The sequence below is a fragment of the Heterocephalus glaber genome, unplaced genomic scaffold, assembly GCF_053883595.1.
Source record: "Heterocephalus glaber isolate CG9 unplaced genomic scaffold, H.glaber_assembly_v1.0 deba00001608, whole genome shotgun sequence".
NCBI classification, from domain to species: domain Eukaryota; kingdom Metazoa; phylum Chordata; class Mammalia; order Rodentia; family Bathyergidae; genus Heterocephalus; species Heterocephalus glaber.
The window spans coordinates 19,806,125-19,811,378 of NW_028258379.1; the positions used below are offsets into that span (position 1 = coordinate 19,806,125).

Below are 5,254 nucleotides of genomic sequence, written 5' to 3' on the forward strand. Positions count from 1 at the left end.
TGTGTGGGGCTCGGCCACATGGACTGAAGGAGACTGTGGGGACCCTGAGGTGGCACCAGATGAAATGAACAAAGCTCCACAGCCCACAGGCCCCCTGCCCACCCCATCCCCTGGACTCCCACAACCTGCATTTCCCCCTAGGCAGACTGCACCGGTGGTGTTCAGTACGTCACAAGAGACACAAATGAGCATGTCTTCCCAGCCCCACCAGCTGGCGCCTACAATCCAGCCCAAGGTTTGCAGCAGTTTCCTGCTGGTGTGGTCCCCACTCCAGTTTTGATGAATCAGCCACCCCATATTGCTCTCAAGAGGGAACATAAAACTATCCGAATTCAAGATCCAAACCAAGGAGGGAAAGATACCATGGAGATCATGTCTGGGGCCCGAACTGTCTCCAAACCCACCCCTCCCCAGATGGGAGGTGGTCTGGAGCCTCAAGCTAATGGGGAGACACCCCAGGTCGCTCTCACTGTCCTGCCAGATGACCGGTCACAAGGAGTGCTCATTGGGAGCCATCCAGGACTGCTGGTCCAGAATACAGCATTTCAGAGTCCTGGGCTTCATCATCATCTCCAACCCCATCACCACCTCCAATCTTGGAACCAGAGTCTGAGCCTAATCTCAGAGTCCTCTCTCTTCCTGGGGACACTATGACAACAGGGATGATACAAATGTCTGTAGAAGAATCAACTCCCATCTTCCATGAAACTGAGGAGCCATATTGCCTCTCTCCAGAACCCACTCCTCTTGCTAAACCCATACTGAAGGAGAAGTGACACTTAGCAAACCAATTCCAGAACCCAAGTTCTCTTGCAGTCTGCTCCAGTTTCCTGCCCCCCTGGAATCTCACAAGGTAGAAGTTCTTGAGGCTAATGGCATAGTGCCATCTGAGGAGCTGGAACCAGAGGTGGAGTCAAGCCCAGAGGTTGCCCCTGTCTGCCTGCAGCTTGCATTTCAGAATCCCCCGAGCCCATTTCTCCAACTGCCCAACCAGAGGAATTGCTCAATGGAGCCCCCTCACCACCAGCTTGGACTTGAGCCTGGTCAGTGAGCCAGAGGAGCAGGCTAAGGAGGTTACTGTGTCAGTGGCTCCCCCCACTATCCTCTCTGCCACTCCACCTGCATCTCCTCCAGCTGCTTCTCCTCCTCAGGAGGAGGAAATGCAAGAAGAGGAGGAAGAGGAGGAGGAAGAAGAAGAAGAAAGAAGAGAAGCCAAAGCCAAGAATGAGAAGGGTGGAGAGGAGCTCTCCTCAGAGAGCACACCTGTCCCAGCCCACTTGTCCCCCAATTTGGAGGTGGCAGCAGCCACCTAAGTGGCAGTATTTGTGCCAAGGAAGAGATGGGAAATTAAGGAGCTAAATAAGAAGGAGGCTGTGGGAGACCTCCTAGATGCCTTCAAAGAGGTGAACAACGCAGCAGTACCATAGGTGGAGAATCAGCCTCCCAAAGGCAACAATCCAGGCCCAGACTCACAGGGCAGCAACGTTGCCCCGCAGCTCAAGGAAGCAGAGGAGATCTGGGACTCCAAGGGGACAAAATCGAGAATGCTGAGAACATTCAGTCTAGGGAAAAGAAGTATGACTGTGAGTCAGATCAGTTGAAGCCACTAAACCTGGAGGAGAAAAAGCATTACGACCAAGAGTTCCTGCTTGGCTTTCAGTTCATCTTTGTCGGTATGCAAAAGCTAGAGGGGTGGCCCCATATCACTGATGTGGTGCTGGACAAGGCCAGTAAGACACCGCTGCAGCCTCTGGATCCCTCAAGACTACCTGGCCTAAACTGTGGGCAGACTTCACTTCATCCTTTGCCAACCTTGGCCGACCACCCTTAGCAGTCATGGGCCCCCAAGGGGTGGGCCAGGTGGGGAGCTGCCCCAAGGGGTGGGCCAGGTGGGGAGCTGCCCCAAGGGCTGGCTGGCTTGGGAACCAGGTACTCTCAGCAGGGCCCCTGAAAAGAACCATGCAAGATCATTGCCACAGTGTTAATGACTGAAGATATAAAACTGAATAAACAGAGAAGGCCTGGAAACCCAGCAGCAAGCAGACAGTGGCTGATAAGGAATTTGGGAAAGAGGATGCTGATGGCACCAAGACCCAGGACTTATTCCACAGGATGCACTCCATCCTAAATAAGCTCATATCCCAGATGTTCCAGCAGCTGATGAAGCAAGTGACACAGCTGGCCATCAACACCAAGGAAAGCCTGAAAGGAGTCACTGACCTCATCTTTGAGAAGGCCATTTCAGAGCTCAACTTCTCTGTGGCCTATGCCAACATGTGCCACTGCCTCAGGATGCTCAGAGTGCCCACTACAGAAAAGCCAACAATGAGTGTTAACTTCTGAAGACTGTTGTTGAATCAATGTCAGAAGGAGTTTGAGAATGACAAAGATGATGATGAAGTTTTTGAGAAAAAGCAAAAAGAAATGGACGACGCTGCTCCAGCAGAGGAGCAGGGCTGCCTGAAGGAGGAGTTAGAAGAAGCTCGAGACACAGCCCAACCGTGCTCTTTAGGGAACATCAAGTTTACTGGTGAGTTGTTCAAGCTCAAGATGTTAACCAAGGCGATTATGCATGACTGCGTGGTCAAACTACTTAAGAACCTGGACAAGGAGTCCCTGTAATGCCACTGCCGCCTGCTCACCATTATTGGCAAAGACCTGGACTTTGCAAAAGCCAAGCCATGAATGGATCAGTATTGCAACCAGATGGAAAAAAAATCATTAAAGAAAAGAAGACATCATGTCGCATCCGCTTTATGCTGCAGGATGTGCTGGATCTTCCACAGAGCAATTGGGTACCACACTGTGGAGATCAGGGTCCCAAGACCATTGACCAGATCCACAAGGAGACTGAGATGGAAAAGCATCGCAAACATATTGAAGTGCAGCAGCTCAAGGCCAAGGGCAGTGACAAACATCCGGGAGGCCCTCCAGGCCCACCCATTAGTTGCGGCCTCCCACTTGTGGATGACGGTGGCTGGAACACAGTCCCCATCAGCAAAGGCAGCCGCCCTACTGACACCTCATGACACCAAGATCACAAAGCCTGGCTCCATTGATTACAACAATCACCTATTTGCACCAGGAGGGGGACTGAGCTGGGGCAAGGGTAGCAGTGGGGGCTCAGGAGCCAAGCCTTCTGATACCGCATCAGAACCTGCTAGTCCAGCTACTAGTACCTTGAATCACTTCTCAGCTCTTCAACAGGCAGTACCTACAGAGAGCACAGACAACAGACATGTGGTGCAGAGAAATAGCTTGAGGCAGGAATGAAGTGAGAAATCTGGGGACCAGGGAGACCAAGTAGAGCAGAGTGAATGAGGTGGTGACTATGGTGACCGATCAGATTGTGCACGGACACCTGCCACCAAGCAAAGCTTCAGCAAAGAAATGGAAGAGCAGAGTACAGAGCGGTCTTCCCAGCCTGAGGGATTGTGCAACGCCTGGAGCCTCACAGAAGACCGGGCCCCGGGGCTGGGACACTGTGAAGCAGGAAGCCACCCTCCCTGCCAGTGACCCCCCTGAAGGCTGCACTCTCTGAGAAGGAGCTGGAGAAGTCCAAGGCCATCATTGAGGAGTATCTCCATCTCAGCAACAGGAAGGAAGCAGTGCAGTGTGTACAGGAGCTGGCCTCACCCTCCCTTCTCTTCATCTTTGTGTAGCTCAGCAATGAGCACGCTGAAGTGCAGCACCATCGCTCCAGAGCACATGGGGAAGCTGCTCCACAGGCTGCTGAGTGCTGGGCACCCTTCCACCACGCAGTACTACTGAGGGCTGTATGAAATCCTGGAATTGGCAGAGGACATGGAGATTGACATCCCCTATGTGTGGCTTTACCTGGAAGAACTGGTAACACCCATTCTGCAGTAAGGTGGGGTGGCCAGGGAGAGCTGTTCAGGGAGATTACAAAGCCTCTGAGACCTTTAGGCAAAGCTACTTCCCTCTTATTGGAGATCCTGGGATTCCTATGTAAAAGCATGGGTCCCCCAAAGGTGGGGATGATATGGTGAGAGGCTGAGCTCAGCTGGAAGGAGTTTCTCCCTGAAGGCCAAGATGTTAATGCAGTCGTTGCTGAACAGCAGGTGGAGTACACTCTGGGAGAGGAGTCGGATGCCCCTGGGCAGAGGGCACTCCCCTTACAGGAGCTGAGCTAGCAGCTGGAGAAGCTGCTGTAGGAGGGATCAGTAATCACGGGGTATTCTACTGGATAGAAGCCAGTTTGAGTGAGCAGCAGATAGCATGGAACACATTAGTTCGAGCCCTCATGACAGCTGTCTGCTATTCTGCAATTATCTTTGAGGCTCCTCTCCCAGTGGATGTTTCAGTGCTGTAAGGACCAGTGCGACTGCTACAGAAGTACCTGTTGATGAACAGAAGGAGCTACAAGCGCTCTATGTCTGGCAGGCCTTTGTAGTGACCTTAGAGCACCCCCCCCCAGCCCCCGCAACCTGCTTTGTGTGTTCTTCCATGCGCTGTATGATGAGGACATGGTGAAGGAGGAAGCATTCTACAGCTGGAAGAGCAGCAAGGAGTTTGCTTAGCAGCCAGGCAAGGGTGTGGCCCTTAAATCTGTCACATCCTTCTTCACCTGGCTTCGGGAGGCTGAGGAGGAGGAGTCTGACCACAACTGAGGGCAGGTGGGGCTGGGGACATGAGCTTCATGGACGCGAAAGGCCCGGCCAGCCACCTGGACTGCAGGGGGCGGCAGCAGCGGTGGCGGTGGCAGCAGGTGCCTGTAGTGCTACATGTCTGAGCTAATAAAGTGGCTAAAGAGGCAGGATCCATCATAAAGCTAAATGTAGAAAGTTTAAGAAACAAATTTAATTTGTGAGTACTCCTTACCTTTATTTTGCTGAAAATTTTTATAGAAAATTTTTGAATTGGCTAAAAAGGAAAGAATGAGAATGAACTATATCGAGGGCCTTTAAATAAAAGCCCTAAGTAGTTATCTCATGGATTTCTTGTCATGTAATTGATGTCTCCTATATTAAGCCTGTTGCATTGTTAATTACAAAAAAGTTACAAGAAAAAATCACAAATTAAAACAAAGTTCTAAATCTACAGCAACATTTTGATAATTATAAGTTTTGTGGAGAAAATATTACCAGTAAGTTCATCTCCTACTATGTGGACGACAGAGCAGAAGCAATGGGAACATCTCCTTTGCAGGATTACTCAAGGTAGATGTACTACTTTGTTAACAACAACAACAACAACACATAACAAAAAAAAATAGGACTGACTACTGTAACTA

The 5,254-nt window shown here is 50.9% G+C and overlaps 1 pseudogene; it reads left to right on the plus strand.

The window, feature by feature from the left end:
- The first annotated feature begins 264 nt into the window (after window positions 1–264).
- On the plus strand, window positions 265–4,631 carry LOC101697670 (eukaryotic translation initiation factor 4 gamma 1 pseudogene; annotated as a pseudogene).
- Window positions 4,632–5,254: the final 623 nt, after the last annotated feature.